This window comes from Dromiciops gliroides, chromosome 1 (genome assembly GCF_019393635.1).
Source record: "Dromiciops gliroides isolate mDroGli1 chromosome 1, mDroGli1.pri, whole genome shotgun sequence".
Taxonomy (NCBI): Eukaryota; Metazoa; Chordata; class Mammalia; order Microbiotheria; family Microbiotheriidae; genus Dromiciops; species Dromiciops gliroides.
In genome coordinates, this window is record NC_057861.1 from 496,342,014 (window position 1) to 496,365,513 (window position 23,500).

General features: G+C 36.9%; 1 long non-coding RNA gene across 1 annotated transcript in view; it reads left to right on the top strand.

The window, feature by feature from the left end:
* LOC122735710 overlaps positions 1–22,148 on the top strand; it is a 43,846-nt gene extending 21,698 nt beyond the window's left edge. The window contains exons 2-4 of the long non-coding RNA XR_006354144.1: positions 3,763–3,803; positions 14,690–14,839; positions 21,480–22,148. This is a non-coding gene — a long non-coding RNA (uncharacterized LOC122735710). The remainder of the gene's footprint in view (positions 1–3,762; positions 3,804–14,689; positions 14,840–21,479) is intronic.
* Positions 22,149–23,500: the final 1,352 nt, after the last annotated feature.

The following is a 23,500-nucleotide window of genomic DNA, read 5'->3' on the forward strand; positions in this document are numbered from 1 at the left end:
TGATACATGCCCACATCAAATTGCATGTATTCTTGTGTATGTTGACATAGAAAATCAAGAGGTCTGTCTATTCAATTCTACTTTGTACTCGCCAGATAAGAATGGAGTTCATCTCAAATCTCCCTTCCCCTTCCTCTATATTTGAATATACTTCACATGCCACAACTATAAGGATAAGCAAATTACCACCACCCCCTTTCCTCCTTTCTCCTCTGGCATACTCCTCCTTTTACCTTTCCTTTTCTTTACCCTCTTAAAACCCTCAGAACAGAATCAATTTTTTTATTTAACTCTCTCAATATCCTTTGAAGATATTAAGATTTTGAAGAGACACTGGTTTCTTCTCCTAGTATTAGAATGCCATTGCTACATCACCATCAAGTTCCTTCCAATTGCTCAGATAAATTTACCTCCTACATTTCTTCTGATCCATGTATTGGTCTTTTCATCAGAAATGCTTGAAATTTCTCTATTCCATTAAAAGTCTGCTTTTCCCCCCCTTAAGATTGTGGGTGTAAAACCTTTTTGGCTTTTAGAATATTTCAGTCTCCTGCGGCTTCTTAGTGGAAGTTGCCAGGTCTTTTGAGATTCTGCCTGTGGTTCTTTGGTACTTAAACTCCTTTCTGGATGCTTTCAGTGTTTTTAATTTGATGTGGAAGCTCTGGATTTTGGTTGTGAAATTTCTAAAACTTTTCTTTGGGGGGTTTCTTTTAAGAGGTACTCAGAAGATCTTCCCTTTGCCTTTTGGTTCTAACAGATTTGGAAAGGTTTCATTTATGATTTCTTGAAATATAGTGTCCAAGCTTTTTTCAAAAAAGCATGGATTCAGAGTCTAATGACTCTTAAATTATCTCTCCTTGAGCTGGGTGGTCTGCCATCATTCCCAAAGCCATCTTAGCTGGAAGTGAAAAGCTTTTCCTGAAATTCAGATAGTGAATTCCATCACCTATGTCAATCAATTATTCTTGCAACCTAATTGGTATAGAATTTTAATATTTTTAATAGATTAAAATACACCAGAATTCTTGGAGGGTTTTTTAAACAGGTTAGAAAACTCTAAGTTTTTTAATTGTGCAGATATGAGTTTTTATAGGAGGTACAAATCATCTTTGGCAAGAAAAGCTTAGTTTTGTGAGGGCAACTAGGTGGTGCAGTGGATAAAGCACTGGCCTTGGATACAGGAGGATGTGAGTTCAAATCCAGCCTCAGACACTTGACACTTAACTAGCTGTGTGACCCTGAGCAAGTCACTTAACCCTCATTGCCCTGCAAAAAAAAGCTTCGTTTTTTTAATTTTTTTAATTTTAAAAGTTTCTTAATATTATTGCAACCCTACCTTAAATAACCTTTCTCACAGAGATTACATGTGCTATTTCTGACTCTATAAAAGGGTATTGAATCTTAGTGAGAGTTATCATTTAAATGGCTTCTGGAAAATACATTTCACAGATAAAGAAAGACTGAGGTATACAAAGAAAAAACTGAGACAACCTCTTTCTGGATGGTTAATAAGAGTCTTATAAAACAATAGAAACCTGTATCAGATTGCTTTCTGTCTTGGGGAGAAGGGAAAGAAGAGAGGGAAAAAGAAAATTAGGAACCCAAAATCTTATAAAAATGAATGTTGAAAACCATCTTTACATATAATTGGGAAAAAATAAAATACTATTAAGGTGTGTGGCAGGGGGGGATAAGCCAATAGACTTTAACTGCCAGTGTGAAACACTGGTTTCAATGGAGGACTCAATAGCTACAAATTATGGTTAGAGGTACCAACTGCTATAACTTTAACAAAATTTATTTTTAATTTATGTAATAAAACAAGCATTTCCATAACATATATAATAAAAAGATGATTGTACATAAAACTGCGAATCTACTCTGCACAACATGCTGTTTCAAATTTTCAAATTAAAAGTTTGCAATGTGCTTTACAAATATTAATTCATTTGATCTTCTCCACAATTGTAGGAGGTAGGTGTTATTATTATTATCCCCATTTTACAGATGAGGAAACTGAGACCTACGGAAGTTTAATGATTTTCCCAGGGTCACACATTTAGTAAGTGTCTGATGTTGGATTTAAACTCGGTTCTTTTCAGCTTTAGGTCTAGCACTCTATCCACTGCACCACCTAGTTATGTCATGAGAAAAATATGAGAACAGGCTTTGATACTGAAGAGAAGAGAAACAAGGGAAATGAAGTTTCTCCAGTTTGTATAAACTGAGGTGGGGACTCAGATATAATTAATTAATTATTTTTTGGAGAAAGGTTATGCACTTCTATTAATTTATGAGGAAATGACAGAATATATGTAAGCCAATAATGGTTACAGAGAGAGCTATGGGGCTACATGTAGGATTCTTACTGTAAACTCTACTATATTACCATTAACCAATGACTCAAAGCACAATATACCTTTTGAGTAAGGGTCATTATTATTAATCATGGATATAAAACCATATTTCAAAAAAATCTTGTTGATAATTTCAATGGGGAGGGTCGATTCTTGTCAGCTCTGATTAGATCATGTTCCCTTCATAACTTGGTTGACAAAGAGTTCATGCTAGGAATAAAAGTATCAACTCTGCCAATTTCTTGTTTGCTCATGCTTACATTATTAAAGTTACCTTCCAACCAAAGTTCCTTTGCAGGCATCTTTTTAAGCCACTGTCCAATTTATGAGATTTAATTTACATTAATCCTTAATTAGTTACCCTTAAATCCAGTTGCAATAAATAGAAAGTGAATAGATGAGTGAGGACATGACTGTTAACACATACCCTAAGGAAATGTCTCGTGTACTTCCTTCCATAAACCCCTCTTTGAAGACCACTAATTTAGCCCAGTGCTCTCACTTTTTAGAAAAAGAAAGTAAGTTCCAAAGAAATGACTTTGCCAGGGTCCAAGGTCTTTACCTGATCTTAGTCCCTCTATATCTTTTAATATATCAGTCTCTCCTTTCTATTGGAAAAAAAAGACTTCTATAATGAAAGAAGCATTGTATAGTGAAAAGAACATTGTCCCAACTCTTCTCTTTCCTAGATGTAGTTAATAATACTAATTAAACTTTTATTAAGTACCTACTATGAGGCAAACACTGTTCTAAGCACTGGAGATACAAATACTGAAAGAAAGAAAGAAAGAAAGAAAGAAAGAAAGAAAGAAAGAAAGAAAGAAAGAAAGAAAGAAAGAAAGAAAGAAAGAAAGAAAGAAAGAAAGAAAGAAAGAAAGGAGGGAGGGAGGGAGGGAGGGAGGGAGGGAGGAAGGAAGGAAGGAAGGAAAGAAGGAAAGAGAGAGAAGGAGGGAGGGAAGGAGGAACGGAGGGAGGAAGGAAGGAAGGAAGGAAGGAAGGAAGGAAGGAAGGAAGGAAGGAAGGAAGGAAGGAAGGAAAAAAAGAAAAGAAAAGAACAAAAAGAAAACAAAAATGCAAAAAAAACAATCTCTGCCCTCAAAGAGTTTACAATCTAATTGGGAAAGATAACACAAAAGGAAGCAGAAAAGGAGAGAAGTGGGGAATAAACTTGGGTAGGGCTCAGTTTCCTCATCAGTGAAATGAGAGTACCAGTGCTTCGTTTTTCAAAGTATTATTGTGAGAAAAGTCCCTTGTAAGCAATCAAGTGCTACAAAAATCTGAACTATCATTTTATTTTTAAGTTGGTATTATTGTAACAATATTATAGTTGCTACTCAATAACGCCATTTTCCATCTTCAACCTTAACTCTGAAGGAATCATTGAATTTTTTTTCTTCCCTTACAGTTCCTTTCATCTGAATCAGTCTTCTTGCATTTATCAACCTGGTAAGTTTATAAACTTCTTTCTGCTCATTCCGAACTTTGCTGTTTATACCTCTAGAATTCTGCCTTGTTATATGATGTCTGTTTTTAAATTTGGTGACTGTGTACAGCTCAGTGTGTTGGTATTGAGTCTATATAGAAAATAGTGATATTAAAAGTACTTGCAATTTCACTGCAGGCATAGAAGATAGTCTCATTCTTTATCTTTTTGTTTTTCAAAGGGAAATGGATGCTCTTAAAACATGACGACTTTAAAAAATGCAAATGATTCTTTCAGAGAAAGAATTGCAAAGCAGCTCTTCAAGTCATTATTCAGTGTTTATTTGTTTCCATCTAAACTCCAAAAATTATTCATGATGACTTGCTTTGCAGAGCTCATTTTCAAAACTTGCTGCAATTATGGAACAAATGGAAAGAAAGACAGTAGAATTAGGGGAAAGTAGCTTACCTTAGGAAGATTACTTAGTAGCAAAGTACTTTTCTCACAAAAATTAAGCAATGGTGAAGCTAAGCCTTTCAAAAAAAAACACTCTGGACAGGAACTATGATATTTTCTTTGCATTGAAATGATTTTGTATTCGTTAAGGATACAAAGACAAGAGCAGCTCTGTTTTTTAATGTATAATTATTAAATATTCAGTGGAAAGACACAGAGTCATAATAGATGCTCTAACACTAGAATGAAAACATGACTAATATGGAAATATGTTTTGCATGATTGCACATATATCACAAGTATCAAATTGCTTACTACCTCAGGGAAGGAGGGAAGGAAAGAAGGAATTTGGAACTCAAAACTTTTTTAAAACTAATGTTAAAAAGTGTTTCTACATGTAAGTGGGAAAAATTAAATATTATTAAGAGTAAAAAAAAAAAGAAAGAAAAGCCCAGAACACTGCAGTGAAGTTATAATTTCATTGATGAGGATATATCTTTCAATGACACAGATCTCAACCCAGCCATGCCTTCCCATCCTATGTGACTTTTTTCCATGTCCTCCTGTAAATTCTCAAAATTGGTTCCATTCAATTTGGTAGATGCCTTCTTCATATTCCCTTGGCACACGCATACCAATGGGACTGTCCATCTTTCAACATTACCACATAACATTTTTTTCCTATCCTGCATTTCTTTGATGACATCCTTTCTACCACTTCTCCTATGTGATTCCTCCTTGGGATTATGTTTCAGTATTCTTGGACTTTTAACAAAAAAGTAATGCTTCCCTAGAAAACATAATTCAAATACCAAACAATCTGTAGAATGGAGAACAGCTAGAAATTCATGACTTTGGGTTCTAACTATACTATTTTTCCCACCCTGAATGAGCCATTTGGAATAAGATCTTATGATAAAAGGGGGCAGCTAGGTGGAGTGAATAAAACATCAGTGCTGTATTCAGGAGGATGTGAATTCAAATCTGGCCTCAGACACTTGACACTTACTAGCTGTGTGACCCTGGGCAAGTCACTTAACCCTCATTGTCCCACAAAAAACAAACAAGATGTTGTGATAATAGTAGCCAGCATTTATATAATACATGAAGATTTTCTAAGTGCTATACAAATATCTTCTCATTTTATTCTGACCTCTGTAAGGTAGGCCCTATTATAATCCCCATTTTACAGATGAGTAAAATTATGCTGGGAGAGATTAAGTGATTTGCCCAAGTCACACAGCTAGCAAGTGATTGACACTGGATTTGAACTCACAGCTTCTTGACTACAAGTCTAGGGCTCTTTCCACCATGCCCCCTCGTTTATCTTGTATTACAGACATCGTCACTTTCAAGCAGTAGCTGAGCTGGAATAGAGTCTTAGAGTCATACATTCATAAACCTTTAAAGCTAGAATGTAAGATGTGAAAAAATGTAAACATTTTCATTGACTCAGTCACTAATGGCTTGTGTTAAGGCAAAAGCTTCTCTTTTTCAAACAATTAAATCTTGAAAGAGAATTTTAGATAAGCTATAACACTTTGAATCCATATGCTCCCCCCCAAAAAAAATCTGGAATCACAAAGACCAAATTCATTTCTGGGGCCTAACCTCCAAAAGGTCAATTTCTTTCTTTGGCTTGTTGCTCCAATTTGAAGTTTCTCCAAGAAAGTATCTTAACATATTCAGGGTATATCTTATGTCTAGGTTTCACCAAATATGGCAAAAAAGAGTTCCCAGGCTGCCAAGTGGTGCAGTAGATAGTCAAAAAGACTTGAAGTTGAAAGCTGGTCTCAGACACTTAGTAGATGTTTGACCCTGGATAAGTCATGTTTCCTGTCTGCCTTAGTTTCCTCATCTATAAAATGGGGATAATAGTTGTTATTAACCTATGGGCATCAGGTTGCACAATGGATAGAATGCCAGCCCTGAACTTGGGAAGACCTGAGTTCAAATCTAATCTCTGACACTGACTAGCTGTATGACCCTGGGAAAGTCACTTAACCTTGTTTGCCTCAGTTTCCTCATCTGTAAAATGAGCTGGGGAAGAAAATGGCACACCACTCCTGTATTTTTGCCAAGAAAACCTCAAATGGAATCACAAAGAGTCAGACACAACTGAACAAAAACAATAAAAGTAACACCTATGTCCTATAGTTTTGAGGATCAAATAAGATATTTATAAAGTGATTATTAGCACAATGCCTAATATGGTAGACACTTAATAGATACTTATTTACTTTCTTTCTTCCTTTCTATAAAATCATTGAAGACATAAATAAGAATAAGGTATGATAAAGCCTTTATTTTACATCACATAATATGAAAAAGTCACAGGAGTCCACAAATTGATACAGAAACACCTAAGCACTCAAGTGACCCATTAGCTCTTACCCTTCCCCCCTCCCACTAGAAATTTGGGGTTGCTATAGGATAAAGATCCAAAGATTCCATTAAAATTCTCTCCATTTGGGTCCTACAAAACCCATTTTATAAAATATTATTGGTCATAATAATTCATTCTCCTCCATAAGATTTTATAAATTAAGTTTTTGTAGAGTTTCCATTTTAAGCTACTGTTGCTCCTGACTTCCTTACCTCTATTTGACAAAGATATTAAACTTTTGTTGACTGAGGCAGTTTCTAGGATCATTTGACGTACTTATTGGGACAACTGATTTATACCAGTTAAACCTTTGTAGGAAATGGTCATATTTTGTATTAATGTCTGTCCTTTTAGACATTTCCTTTAGGGGGAGCAATAGCTCGTTTAAGCAAGATAGGTTGGAGATGTTCTAATTCTATGTTATAGATTCTATTCATTTTTATTCTATCTTCTAATGTGATGTTGAATTTGCTGTTCCTCTAATAAGTCAGTGTGCTAACTATATCCATATAGCAAATTCATACAGGATCCTAACATTAGTAGTCAGTCATTGCTGATTACTGGCAGCATGGTGTGGTAGGCAGAGTCCTAGCTTTGGAGTCAAAAAGTCCCAATTTGGAGTCAAATATCCCAAGTCTGCTACTTACTATGTGACTATGGGAAAGTCTCACCCTTTCTCAAGTCCTTACCTATAAAATGTCAATAATAATAATGTATTCATGTATTATTCATGTATTCCTGTTTTATTGCTCAGAACCCCCACTCAGAAGAGATTATGTGTGCAAAGTGCTTTCCAAACTTTCAAGCACAGTTATGTTAAGGCTAAAATTCTAGCTAAACTGTCTAAAATATCTAATGAGTGGTCGCCAATAAATTATAAGCTTTAGCAAGAGTTAGACTTTTAAGCATTTATTAAGGAGAATAAGAATTTGGTAAAGAGAGAGAAAAAGGCCTAGATTCCTATCTATTAAAGGGAGAGCACATTTCTAGCTCCCTCCTCCGCCAGAGTCCAGAGGAAAGAGAGTGAGACCGAGCACCAGTCTCTTCCTTCCTCCTCCCACTAGTCCGCGTCACTTCCTGAAGCCTGGTCTTGCCCTCAAAGACCTTTGCTTCATGGGCAGAACTCTTCTACAGTAAGTCTCCAGCAGGTGGCGTCATTCTAATCGTTACAGTTAGTATAAGCACAGTGTAGCATAGTGAATAAAGAGAAGACCTTGAAGCTAGGGAAGACCTGGGTTCCAGTCCCATCTCTCACATATACTGTCTATGTAACCCAGGTCAAGACATTTAAGTTCTGACTGTTCTAGACAACTCTCTAATACTATACATTGCAGAGAAGGTGCTAAGCTGCATTGGTGGGAGTTTCCTCACCCAAGAGTTCCTGAGATCAGTGAAATCTCTAGCTCAGTCCCCATTCCTATTATCTTTCTTCCTGTCTAAGATATAGACAAATTTCTTTTTTGACCTGCAATTCAGTCAATGCTAATCATGTCCAATTCCTTTTTATGCTTTTCTTAGAAAAAGCACTTATGATATAAAAGTGTGAGGCACCTATGTAGGCTACAGATCCTTGAACTCTTTTGTTTCTTAATCCTGAGGCATATTTTCCGATATATTTTTCATCACCTTCCCCATATCTTTCTTTGAATTGAGCTATTAAGTAGTAAAATATGTGATGATTTAATTTGGAAGGTCATATCAAGTTCATAATATAATTTCGCTACTTCTCATCATCTGCGAGTTATTAGCAGACAGAGTATAATTATCTTCAGAGTATTTTTTACAAATATTCATCATGAGCACTGCAAAGTGAGGGAACTAAGCATCCCAGGAAATGTTTCTTGCTGTCTTTGGACATACGATAACACCAACTTCATTAGATCTCTGATTTGCTTCTCTAAGGGGAATCTGTGAATCAGCCATTTAACTGAACTTTCCTTTTCTTTTCAAGTTTCATTTATGGAGAAAATTACAATATCAGAATGATTCATTTCCTCTAATAGTAATATCAACTCATTTAGCATTGTTCAAGGACCTCACATTCAGAGTACCAAGAGATAATATTCTTAGATGCTCTAAAAATCATTAGATTCTGAAAACTCTGTCCCCAGTTTCACCAGTCTGCCTATCATTACTGCAGCAGTGAAATAAAGGGTGCTTAGGAATGATGGTGATTATATATTTTTCTTTATTTTACTGGTTGCCATGACCAAATAATTCATCGTCTAATGGCCAGTCTACTGGTGATTAGTCTCTCCACACTTAATTAGACTGGTCCCAAGAAAACAGCCAAAGTCTTTCTCCATGATCATACTCAAATTGGCCTAAGTTTGGTCTCCACTGCTAGAGTCAAAAACCCAGTGTCCCTGATATGCCCCAATGGATATAAAACATGTTAGAAAACAAATATCAACTGAGCAACAGCTCTCTAAAATGGGTGCTGGGTGCTTAGTTTTATAAATGGAAAAGAAAAAAACTCACCCAAGAGTACCTGGTAACATTTAAATTGACCAAGAAGATTTGGAGAGAAAAATATCCATAAGGAGTCTCCTGCTCTATTAGGGAAAGGTTGGTGAGAGGTGTTTTATTTTTTTGTTTGTTCGTTTAATACCAAATAAGTCAGCAGTAGGACAGTGAAGGATATTTCAGATCTCAGCCTTGAATCAAAGTCAAGCCCAGCATGGAGGAATTGTAATGTGATTCGGAGGAGAACAGCATCTGTAGGGCAGGCTGGCTTAGACAGCCCATCAACAGCCTGCACTGGATTTTAGAGACAAGAGTGTAACTATCTAAAGAGCTTGTCTGAGAGCCAACAGTCCATCCTGGAAGAGTTTCTGGGTGTCAGCATGATTTATAGATACAGAATGATGAAAGGGTGTGAGGATGTAAATAGCACATTCTCTCACTTTTTTTTTTTAAACAAATGGTGGCTCCTGGGGAAGACAGTCTAATATTTTCATGAAGTATGCTATGAACACAGTTTCAAGATATGAAAGGGCAAATTCCCAGGAGCCATTAATATATGTCTCATTTGCTTTGTAAAGCAAGGTGCTGCTGGCAGCAGTCAGGATACTATTATGCTATGGCCTCTGAGCATCCCAGCTGTGCTCATGGCTGTTTTTTCTTGTTTTTTATTCTAAAATCATTGATTAAATCTTTCTATAGAACATAACAGTTTACAGTAAAAATCAATTTCCCCAAAGGGAGAGCTGTGAGCTAACAGTATTTTAATTTTGTTTCCTACTGTTCTTCATTTTCCAAACTCAGTTCAAGGTAAAATTTGGGGAAATGAATAGTCAATGGGTGGTACTGAGAAGTCTAAATAGGACTCCCAGAGAGCTTGAATTCCACTTTAAATTTTATCATACCTTATCTAGAAATTTATTTTTAAAGCATCCTTTTAATAGGTTTGAAATTTGGCCACCCACTTCCCAGTTAGATGACTGCAAATCAATCATTATCTTTTTATGTTTCATTTTCCCCAAAAGGAAAAGGAAGAGAACCATCCTAAACACCCACCAGTCTCATAGAAACAAGGAAGAAATAATTATTTCAATTCTGAGGAATACGTTGAACTCCTTGGAAAATGGACACCATTAAAATAAAATTCTTCCTTTACTAAGGGTTATTTTTGCATGCTACTTTTTTTCTCCTTTTAAAACAAAATCCTCATCAGGTAACACAGGAAGTGACCCAGCTCATTAGCAACCCTTCCATTGCAGACCTCCTAAAGATGTAACTTCCCAGTTATTTTCTAACTCATCCCAATTGTAGCTTTCTGTCTCTTAAGTTTTGCAATTCAGAGGTATTCACAAACATTTCACTTTATTTTTCTCCATATTCTAACAAACTTATAAAGGATTAAAATATGTTATTCCTCTATTTCCTTAAAGTAGTTTTGGTGGGGTTTCCAAAGGCTAATGATTCTGTTTGAGTAGACAGAGCTCTTCTGGCTATAGCAATTACTTAATTGTAATATCTTCTTGAGATTTACTGTTTGAAGTACTATTTGAATAAGATACACACTGAATAGTGTTTTGTTCCTCCCTATAAGTACATAAAGTCCCATAGGAGAGATAGTGTGGCAGAGCGGATAGAAAGTTGGAATCTGGAAGACCTGGGTTCAGAAACCAAATCAGATATTTGCTAGTCTTGTGAATTTGAATAAACCTATTAATCTCTATGAATATCATTTTCTTTGTAGGTAAAATGGGGATAATAATGGTATGAACAGGGTTGAAGTGTTAAAGATAATCTTAAATCTTCCCACTTTCCTCTCTACTCACACCTTCTTTAAACTAATCTTCAAAATACTGACAGATGTGGTCATGTCATTCCTACACTCAAAATCCTACATCTCCCTAAAATTGTCTACTGAGTAATGGTCAAACTCTTTGTCCTAGTGAATATTCAAGGTCCTCCACAATCTGAATGTACTTTTCCTTTCCATAGTGATCTCAAACTTCTCCCCTCCATACAGTATATTACTCCAGCCAAAATAAAGTATACAGATTTTTTACTTTCTAGTACCTAGACTTTTATATTCTTTTCTTTGTCCACAATGCCCTCCCCTTTCATCTTTGTCAGTAGAATCTCCTTTTGTGGTTCTTGTTAAGTTGTTTTTCAGTACTATCTGACTCTCTGTGACCCCATTTGGGTTTTTCGAGGTTTGGGGAGGATTTGGCAGATACAAAAGTGGTTTGCTATTTTCTTCTCCAGATCATTTCACGTTTGAGGAAACTGAGGCAAACAGGGTTAAGTGACTTTCCCAGAGTCACACAGCTAGTCAGTGTCTGAAACCAGATTTGAACTCATGTCTTCCTGGCTCCAGGCCCAGCATTCTATCCACTGCACTACCTAACTGGTAGAATCCCCACCCATCCTTAAAAGCCTGACAAATTCCATTTCATCCTGATCTTCCACTGATTAGTGATTATCTTTTCCACCTTGGCTCTAACATAATCTTTTTTTATATTTCTCTGAATTATTTTCATGTATTTGTATGTATTTTTCATTCCCTAATACTTTGTATTAGGGTTATTATATGTGTCATGTTCCCCTTCTAAACGATAAATTCCATAAAAGCAAGGACTGTCTTATCTAAACTGTGCATATAATTTTAAAATGAGAGAATTGGCCTGGATATCTTTGAAATTCTAAATCCTCTGATCCTATGAGCTCTATTATGGAAGCTAATAAAGGTTCTGATCTAAGTCAGTCGAATTCAACAAGAGTTTGTTACATGCCTACTCTATGCAAGTTATTCTGCTAGCCTCTGGGAAATCAAAGAAAAGCCCAGAGTAATTCTTCTCGAGGAGTTTAGTTCCTATATACTGTGGCTACAAAACACACAAACAGGTAAGTATATAGATGATAATTTGAAAAGGATGAAAACAACCCTAAATAAATCACAGACCACACAGCAAAGATTTAGAGCTAGAAAAAAGTTGATCAACAAAGGCTTATCATTTGAGGTCATACATACATAAGTAGAGCCTTGAATAATGCTAGGGATTCTAAGAGGTGAAAGTTAAAAGAAAGTGCATTCAGGGCAGCTAGGTGGCGCAGTGGATAGAGCACCGGCCCTGGATTCAGGAGTACCTGAGTTCAAATCTGGCCTCAGACACTTAACACTTACTAGCTGTGTGACCCTGGGCAAGTCACTTAACCCCAATTGCCTCACTAGAAAGAAAGAAAGAAAGAAAGAAAGAAAGAAAGAAAGAAAGAAAGAAAGAAAGAAAGAAAGAAAGAAAGAAAGAAAGAAAGAAAGAAAGAAAGAAAGAAAGAAAGAAAGAAAGAAAGAAAGAAGGAAGGAAAGAAGGAAAGAAAGTGCATTCCTGGCATAGGAAGGCAGCCTAGGCAATGGCATAAAGGTGGGATACACAATACAGAATTTGGGGACTAGCAAGCAAATAAGTCAATTTTTGTAAAAGTATAGTGCTTCAAAAGGAGCAATATAGAATAATTCTGGAAAGGTAGGCTGGAGCCATGTTGTGAAGAGCTTAAAATGATGAAGTAGAGAGTTTATATTTTATCCTAAAGGTAAAAAGCAGCCACTGAAGTTTCTTGTGTTTAGCACAGTTCCTGGCACATAGTAGCCACTTAATAAACTCTAGTCACCTGACTGACATGACAAGAAGATTATTTTGGCAGCCATATTGAAGACACATTGCAATGTGGGAAGTCTGGAAGCTTACAGTCCAACTAGGACTCTGTTACAGTGGTCCAAATGAGGTGTTGAATTCTTGAATAAGGGTTGTAGCTGTGTGAGAAGGATGATAGAGAAGGGGATAAATGTGAGAGATGATATGGAGGTAAAATAAATAAATATAACTTGCAATCTAATTTGATATGGGAGAGGAATCGCAGAGAGGAAATAGTCCAGGATAACACCTATGTTGTAAACCCAAATGAGTGGAAGGATGGTGGTATCCTCAATAAAAATAGAGATGATTGGAGGAAGGACAGGTTTAGGGAAAGTAATGAGTTCTATTTTGAACATGTTGAGTTTGAGATGTCATGAAAATGAATTTGACCAAATTGAAATCAACGAAAATAAATGTTTTGGAACACCAGCATATTTCTTGATGTCTTGGCCATTTTTCAAATGACCATGTATTCATGAATGAATTTACCTTATAGGAAATGGAGCTGGTCCTGATTAATGTAAATAATGAATTCCATGAGGTGGTTGCATGTATTGGAATTCATACTATTGAAAATTATAATTATTTAAAAGATAATCATTGGCTCCAACTCAATGGAAATATGAAGTGCAATTTTGAATAATATGATCACTTCAGGGGACTCATTATCTGGACTAATTGGGAACTTGTTGAAATACTTCAAGAAAATATCACATTCTTTTTTCAATATGTCACAGAATCAAGCTCACTAAAACTCTGTTCAATGATTAAAATCAATTCAGCAACATTTTTCAAACAACTATTATTTGCTAAATGCTATGTGAGACAAAAAATATTCTTAAAAGGGCACAGTCCCTGCCCTAATAAAGTTTACAGTCCCATAGGGGAGATAAGACATATATGTATATAATTCTAATGCAGAGTAGATTGTAAGAGAGCCAACAGAAAACAATCCTATTTCCCCACCAAATCTTACTCCTCAAATATTCATCAAGGTGATTTGCCATCAGTTCCCAATTCTACAACTTCCATAGAACACTCCCAAACAATAATTCAGCAGCAGCAAAATTACATAGTGGTTAGAGTGTTGGGTTTGGAGTAAGAAAGATATAGATGCTAATCCACCCTGGGCAAGTCATTTAACTTCTTAGCCTCAGTTTCTCCATCTGTAAATTGAAGGTATAATAACACCTATTTTACATATTTGTTGTAAAAATCAAATGAGATAATACATATGCACATGTGTGTGCCTATACATGTATATTATATATGTATGTATATGTGTGGGGGTGTGTGGGTATGTAGGTGTGTGTATATACACATATATATACATATATATATGGAGAGACAGAGAGAGAGAGAGAGATTTGCAAATCTTAAAGAGTTATATAGGAACAGCTAGGGGGTGCAGTGGATAAAGCACCAGCCCTAGATTCAGGGGCACCTAAGTTCAAATCTGGCCTCAGACACTTGACACTTACTAGCTACGTCACCCTGGGCAAGTCACTTAACCCTCATTGCCCTGCAAAAAAAATTAAAATTAAAAAATAGTTATATGCAGGTTAGCTATTATGATTATAAAAGATAATATTAATGGTAGCATATCAATAATGAATTGTTGGATAAGTATAGCATCATGCCAGAGTTTCCTCCCAAAATGTAATTTTTTCTCATAAGATGCTTATGTGTTGCTTTCAGATATGTCTCTTGATGTGAACTGTGGACCTCCACTGTGCAAAATGCAAGGCGCAATTAGTCTTTCTGACTGGTTTTTGAGGGATTTTGTTTCTGTCTTTTTGTTTGTTTTGGTTTGGGGACAGGGGTTGTTTCATTCATTTCAGCCCACTTCCTGCCTCCCACCTATAATCATCCTAAAGCATAGCCCCAAAAACTGTTGCAATTATTTTTTTGTTTCTTCCAGAAAAATGAGTAAAAGCTATAGATGGAAACACCCTGCAATGACTGTGCATGACGCAGGGGGGCTGAAAAACTTTTGGGAGAAAAAAATTGAATGCCATGCAAAGCAAGTGCAAAATGAAAACTCTCGAATAAGCAAGAGTGCCCTGAATAAGTGAGTAGTATCATGTAATGGTAAATTTTGTCTGGGCTTTATACAACCCCCACCCAAATATACAGTGGTGGATTATATAAAGATTATAGTATTTCTACATGTTTACAAGATACTGGAAGCCCTTCAACTTATTAGCACTGTCATCTTGCAGTTTACTATAAAGTTTTATTAGTCTCCACCTGCTATTTAGAATACTGATGAACCAGAGGATGCCACAGCCTCTTCTTGGGGGCCTTCTATTCACTTTCTGGAGAGGAGTTATATGCCTGTAAATGATTAAATGCAAGAATTGGGAATTAATTCCAAGAAGAGACTACTATTAATTTCTGCTTAGAATTGTTAAAGAAAAAATAAGCACAGAAGGAAGGGCAAGGAGTTGAAAGTAATAAATGAGCAAAGAAAGAGTTTTTCTTCATGTGAGAGTTGGGTTATTCCATGTGTTGATTACATGCTTTTAAAAGTATTTCCAAAGAAATGACTCAGAAATCTTTAGGACTATAATGTCATAATTCTGGAGAGACTTCCTCTCATGAATGATACAATTTCAAGAATGAATCCTGCTATTAATGGTGGAGTGGGACTCTGGGCTTTGACATGTCAGTTTTTATGGGAGATATGTGACCGATGAGTAACATATATAGTAATAGTATCCAGACTCGGTCCCAGAAGTTAATAAAAAGTTTGAAACCAAAACTAATATTCCTTCTCTTTGCTGATAGACTAAGTCCAGTCTGTGTATTTTGCACAAATACTAGCATATTGTGGAGGAGGGGTTGGGAAGGTAGGAGGGGAAAAATGGAGGTAGTAGTCTTAATTTGTGATTTCATCAGTATAAAACACTTTTAATATCAAAACTCCTTCTACTGATGCATACTGGCTACCCAGTTGCAGCTTATAATTCTAAAGAGTTGCCTTAAATACTGAGAGTAAAGTGACTCACCCATGGTCATCCAGCTCGTGTATATGAGAGGACTTGAAAGCAGGTCTTTTTAAGCACCTAAGCCAGCCTTTTATCTACCTAATAATGCTGCCTCCCTTTATAAGTATTATTCTTATCATACAGATGGTGAGACAGTGCCAAGCAGGTTGTATCTTACACACATCTGGAGCTGGAAGGGAACTTTGAGACCCTCTAATCCAATCACATTTTACAGATAAGGAAACTGAAGCCCAGGGAGGAGAAATGACTTGCCCAAGGTCACACAGGTAGTAAGCATCCTAGGTAAATGTGAACCCAAGTTATTTGACACCTGTCGTGCTCTTTTCCTCTATGACATGTCTAGTACGGAACTAAAATCTCGATCTGACCTCAGGTCCTCTGTTCATTCCATTCCACCAGGCTCCTGCTTCAAAGGAAAGATATCTTAATTTATTGGTTATATGACCTTGGGTAAGTTACTTAACATCTTTGTGATCCAGCTTCCTTATCTGTAAAAAGGAGGGGATTGGATTAAATACCCTTTCAGGCCCCTTCTAACTCCTGTGAACTGAGTGTGGGTTCTGTGCTTTGAGTAGCATATAAAACTAATTTTTGTGACCCAAAAACATATTCATTAAGTGCCTGTCACCATAGGATATATCCAAGTAGGAAGATTAATTTGTAATCATAGCAAGAAAGTGTGACTCTGAAGAGTTAGAAATTAACAAAGTGCTCTATGTGAAGTATCCACAGCGCTAATCTTGAAATGAAAGTGCCCAGCTGTTGTCCTTGTTAAGCCAGTGTTGGAAATGAAGACTGTCAGTCTGCAGATCTGGCACGGCCAGACGAGATTTGATCCCATGGTACTGCCTGTGCCAAGTGTGAAAGGTTCCCCTTGAAAATCTACTCTGTCAGCACCCTCTTCCCTCCACTATGTCTTTAAGACATGAGCCCTGTCTTTGTCACTCAAGATGTCTGCTCCTTTTATTAAACACATATATGGTTAGATGATACTTTAAGTACCAAAGCTTCAAGCTTAAACAAATCCTCTAACCACCACAGCACTACACAGTGTTCTGTCCCCATCTCTTCTCACCTTTCATCTGCCCACCCCTCTCTTGACTATTACATTCAGCTTTTACATGTCTTTGTACCTTCCATGAGATTGCCCACCATACTTGGCATGGACAAGTGCCTTCCTTTTATCCTCTGAATCCTACCCCAAACACCTGTCAAGAGGCAACAGAACAGTCTTCTCATGATGCAGTTGTCATTACACCAGCCCTAAAGGCCAAGGACATACTTTTGGTGTTTTCCTGTTGATGTAGTGGAAAGAGCAGAGGGCTTTAGAGCCAGGAGACTTGGCATCTGCAGTTCAGTCTTTGATATTTACTAGCAAAGTGATCTTGGGTAAGTCACTTAGCCTTTCTGAGCCTTGGTTTTGCCATCTGGAAAATGAGGGTGATAATGACAGTTGTATTACCTAACCCACAAGGTTTGGGAGAGAAAAAAATATTTTTTCAACCTTAATGTGCTACAAAAATGTGAGTCATCCTTATTCCATTCCCCATGGTTCTTGCCCTCTTGTATCTTCATACAACAGAGGCTCTCTTTAATACGATGTTCTTTTTTTGTTTGTTTTATTTTTATATTGAATTCCAAATTTTCTCCCTCCCTCACCTATGCCACCCACCGAGAAAACAATAATGATACCCATTATACATTTGAAGTCATGCAAAATATATTTCCACATTAGCCACGTCTAGAAAAAAACAAGAAAAAGAAAAGAAAAGATATGTTTCAGTTGAGTCTATCAGTTAATATTGTCTTCAAAGATCTTCAACGTTCTGCATTATAAATGAGGTAGTAATACAATAAGATTCATTCTAGTATTTTTAGCAATTAACTTTTCTATAGTCAGAGTATAGAACCCACCTAATGAAAGGTCACATTATAGTGAGATACCCATCAATTTATGCAGTCACCCCAAATCCCCCCCTTTTACCACACATTTGCTCTCATAAAGGTGAGAGGAAGATAAGAAGTAACAAATATTTATTATTCACTTACTATGGGTAGCTAGGTGGCACAGTGGATAGAGCATGGACCCTAAAGTCAGGAGGACCTGAATTCAAATCCGGACTCAGATACTTGCTAGCTGTCTGACCCTGGGCAAATCACTTAACCCTGTTTGCCTCCATTTCCTCATCTGTAAAATGAGCTGAAGAAGGAAACGCCAAACCACTCCAATATCCTTGTCAAGAAAACCCCAGATGGGATCACAGAGAGTCAGACACAACTGAAATGATTCAACAACAAAATTCACTTACTAGGTGTAGCCAGGCACTGTGCTCATTTACATTAGTAGCTCTAAATTGCTACTACTGACAGGCTGAACCAAGAAGTCTCACCAGTACTGCTACCTCTAGCAACTTAGGGTCACAGAATCTTATTGGATAAAAAGATCTCATAGATCACGTTGTCCAACTCACCCCTCAAAAGGAATCCTAATACTCAGTCATTCTCCACTTAAACACCTCTAGCGATTGGAAACTCATTTCCTTTCAAAGCAACCCATTCTACTTTGGGATAGCTCTAGTTCTTAGCAAGTTTTTCTCTATATTAAGTCTAAAATCTGCCTTTCTGCAACTTCCATTTATTCTTCCAACTTTTGTCCTCTGGGGGCCAAGCAGAGGAACAAGGCTAAGCTCTATTTCATATGGATACACACAATGCTTACAAACCCAAGCATTAATTTTCCCACCGTTGAGCTTTTGACAACTTGTAAGAACAGTAGTAAAACACTGTGACTTTCAGCAAACAGGGTCATACACCTCTTTAACTGTTCCTATCCTGTTAATAACTAAAGGAAATCCCAAAAGAAGACATTTTTAACTCAAAAAAATGTTGTATTTGCTTTCAAATTTGAGTTTATGGGACTATGAAAATAAATGCAATATATCCTTAAGGAGTATTTTAGTTAATTTTCTCTTTAAGTGTTTGGTTGGTTTTTTAGGGACAGAGATTGTCACTTCCTACCTTTAAAAAAAATAGGTAAAATTATATAAGCTCCCATTCCATGAAGTACTAACTAGGACATCTGAGATGTCAATGTTAAAGTCGGCTGTTGTGTATGTGTGTGTGCTTTCCTGGCAAGGACTCTGACAATTGGCATTGGCATTTATGCTCCAGGATTAACACATGAGCCATCAATCTTTCAAAAACTGTTGGGGATCAAAACCATCCAGTTCTGAATCCCCAGGTGTTTGTATAGAAATACAAACATTAAGCCAGATTTTCTCATTTCCAAAGGGCACCTTTGAAAACAAAATTAATTCCTAGTAGACACCTAGTGCATTACAGAACACTCTAGCAAACTATCCTTGTGGTCTGATAAGTTCACAGTAATTTCAAAGTCTCCCAACATACAACCAAAGAAATAGCTTAATATGGGTGATTTACTTATGAGCTTAGACCTTCTCTTTACATGGAGTGTTAGGGAAGGTTCATTCTCTTCCACAAGCAATCATCATAACTACTCCCCAAAGAGCTTTCCTTTTGCAGGACAAGAGAGTAGCAATTACTGAACAAGAATGGAATGTCTGGTCATGTAGCTGGCTGAGACTCATAGATTTAGAGCTGAAAGGGACCTTCAAGGTCATCTAGTCCAACCTTCTCAATTTATAGGCAGCTAAGGGCCATAGTGGATAGAGTTCTGAACTTGGAAAACATTAGTTCCAATCCTACCTTAGATATTTGCTTAGCTGTATGGATCTATCATGGCAAATCACAGGCTCCAAGACTGAGTTTCCTTATTTTAAAATGGAGATAATAATTGTACTACCTTATAGGGTTATTGTGATGATCAAATGAGATATTTATAAAGTACTTTGCAAGCCTTTTTGTTGTTCAATTTCGGTCATGTTTGACTGTCTGTGACCCCTTTTGGGGTTTTCTTGGCAAAATACCGAAGTGAGGGGCAGCTAGGTGGTTCAGTAGATAAAGCACCGGCCCTGGATTCAGGAGGACCTGAGTTCAAATCTGGCCTCAGACACTTGACACTTTCTAGCTGTGTGACCTTGAGCACATCATTTAACCCTCATTGACCTGCAAAAAAAAAAAAAAAAAAATATATATATATATATATATATATATATATATATATATATATATATATATATATATATATAAGTGCTTTACCACTTCCTTCTCCAGTTCATTTCACAGATGAGGAAACAGGCAAATGGGATTAAGTGACTTGCCCAGGGTCATAAAGCAAGTGTCTTGAAGCTGGATTTAAACTCCGGGCTTTCTGATACTAGGCCCACTGCCCTATCTACTACACCACCTTGGTACTCAATTATAAACCTTAAAGCACTAAATAAATACTAGCTATGATTATTCATAGACATAAAAGTGAAATGACCGGGGCAGCTAGGTGGTGCAGTGGATAGAGCACTGGCCCTGGAGTCAGAAGGACCTGAGTTCAAATCCAGCCTCAGACACTTGACACTAGCTGTGTGACCCTGGGCAGGTCACTTAACCCCAATTGCCTCACCAAAAATTTTTTTTTTATTTTTTTAAAGATTAAAAAATTAAAAAGCGAAATGACCTCCCCAAAGTCAAATAAGTAGCAAGTGGGAGAGTTGGAACCAGAGTCTTTTGGACTCTAGATTCAGCCCCTATCGCAATGGAGTTTGTGTTCCAGATTAGGGCTGGAGCGTGTAGGACATATTGACTTAGGAAGGTTCCAAGGAAAAGAGGAATTGCTTTACGAGCATAAAAACTTCACATATATGTATCCACTTGTAAGATTCACCAGTCTGTGTATGAAGTATGGCTGGGATAACAAGGGCTCTAGTCATTCCATTTGAGCCCTTTCCTAAAGAATGTATCCTGGATTAGGTGTTCTAAGTATCCTACCCCCTCATCCCAGATAGATGGAAAGGTTTGGCAAGGTAGGCATTTCTCCTCTCCCAAGTAAATTCTTAAAGAGTGTCATTCACTTTATAAATGTTCATTGATTGATTCATGAGTTTATGACAATCCCCCCCCCCCCGATAATACTTCTTTTTTTGGTGAGGCAATTGGTGTTAAATGACTTGCCCAGGGTCACACAGCTAGTAAGTGTAAGCATCTGAATCCGGATTTGAACTCAGGTCCTCCTGACTCCAAGGCCGGTGCTCTATTCACTGCGCCACCTAGCTGCCCCCAATAATACTTCTACTCCAGAATACTACAACCACCATTATCCCAGCACAATAGGAAAGACAGAAAGTAATGTCAGTACTAAGCTAAAGCTTTCTCTTCTCTCTTATAAACTCTGGCCTTGAGTGAAAAGTCTTTGAATAGAAGAGAGCCCTTTCCTTGTGCCTAAGGACATAACCCACAGAATATATGACACTAAATACTAATGAGAACACTTTGCACTTGTGTGACTCATTAGGAATCTGACAAGGTCACACAGGCTTCTCACTGTGAAGTGATACCCGCGACCCATATGTTTTCCAAATTTCTCAGCCTTGAAAGTCAAAGGGCTGCCAGGGGTGGCGGGATGGGACAGAGTAGAGCCTTCCAGCACACATGTGCTAGAGTGATGAGAGAAATGGGGTGGAGTTGGGGGGGGGCGGAGAACAGGAGGAGAATAATAATTTTTTTTAAAAAAACTTGGGTCTGAAAGTTGGCTCATGTGTGCTCAAAGTATCTGTTCTCTGTCTACAGACTCCGCTGTGAATGGACTCAGAGACTGGAAAGGAGAATCAAGATGCTACAACAGCCCTAGGAAGTGCCCAAGAAGTCATCCCTACTCCCAATCATATCTTTCCACCTTGTCGATAAAATGGTCGCCTAAAGTCATAAATAAAATGGTAATAGGAAAAGCACTGTTTCATAGGGAGTGAAAACCCCCTTAAGAGATTCCTGTGGAGCAGTGAAAAGATGTAGCCCAACCCGAATGCTGGGCAGGAATTTTAAAGTATTAATTTGAGATGTATATGTGTCATGCAGGAATATATTCGATATGGAAATTGTGGCTATGTTTCATTGTTGCATTCAGATCACAGTAGAATCCTTTCAGAAAATTACTTTTCATGATATAGATTTAACTGTTCTACAGATCAGATTCTGTCTCCCCCAACTTAAGTACTGTAACTGAAAGAAAGCCAGGACCAGAGTCTGGGACACCTGAGTTCAAGTCTTTCAAATGACACAACTGGTTTTGTGACCTTTTAACCTCTCAAGGTCCTCTGGTAATTCTCTAAGATTAGAAATCATATTTGAGTTTCTTATTCAAATTGGCTTAGGGAGTTTCCAAATTAGAAGTTCTCCATACCCATTAGGGGTGTGGAGTAGAATAATCTCATCCCACTGCCCCCACCTGTTTCCACCATCACTTACACACACACACACACACACACAATATCTCACAGGTCCTTTCCCTGACACCAGAGTTATAAATGACTGCACTCTATTTCTTGTCCTGTTCAGTTCCTTGGCCTCTCTTTCTGGCTAATTTAAGCAAAATTTGTCTAGCAATGAATGCTCAAAACTAACTTAAAGAGAACTTTACCACAGTAAATATCAATAAAATCACACACACACACACACACACATATATCTGTATAGAACTGCTCTTCAACTCTTTCTTCAAAATGTGATTACAAATTTTTCATTTTATACTTATAATAACCTTGTGAGACAAATGAAGCAAGTACCATCCTTCTCATTTCTTGTAGTTAAAATAGATTGAAGCACAAAGTAGGAAAATTAAGGACCATAGCACATGGTAATGACCTTTGGACTAGGAATCAGGATACCTAGGTTTGGGTTCTGTCTGTGACACTTCCTAGATTTGTGATGATGGAAAAGTCATTTAGACTTTCTAAGCCTCTGTTTCCTCTTAAACTATGTCTAGGTATTATTGGTTAATTTTTTTAGATTATTTTACAGATAATCTGACGTTATCATATAAAGTTTAAGTGACTTGCCCAGGATCACATAGCTAGTCTGTATCAGAGGCAAGATTTGAACCCAGGCTCCAAGCCTAGGACTCTATCCACTAAACCATGTTAGATCTTCCTTACTGTTAAAATAGTGAACATAATACTTACAATTACCACTTCATAGGATTATAGTGAGGTTTTTGTAGACTTTAAAGTGATTTATATTAATAGCTCTTTCTTATCTTTTTCCATGGGGTTTAGCTAGAAATTAACCAGCTACAAGTCACTATCCTGCTATTATTCTTTTATATTTAATGTCCTAACAAGTATTTCATGGGTAGAGAAATAATTGACATTTATAGTTTGATTAAAAAAAACTAGAATGTAAATTCATCCTCTGTGGATTTGCTGAAAGCATCCTCTCGTAGAAAAACAAATGATATGCATCCAAATCCTGATCCCATTTTTCATATCTTTCCTGCTAGATTTCTATATTTTGGAAGTTGTTAGTTTTTTATTGCTTGAAATTCCAGTATATGTATGCCATTTTCCTTTTCAAAATGATTTGGGATGTCAGTGATGGTTTTGTCCTCTATTTAATTGGTAGTTGCAATCTATGAAATTTGCATTTCATGAAGATTTTTAATAATCTTAGGATCTTGAACTTTTTCCTCTTCAGATTTTACTAGATTCTCCAGTTTCCTCAAATCTAGGCTTATGGAAAGAGGTTTTTTTAATTTATTTTTTTCATTGAACAAAAATCTATTTCCTCTCCACGCCGCCCCCCCCCCTCCAGCTCTC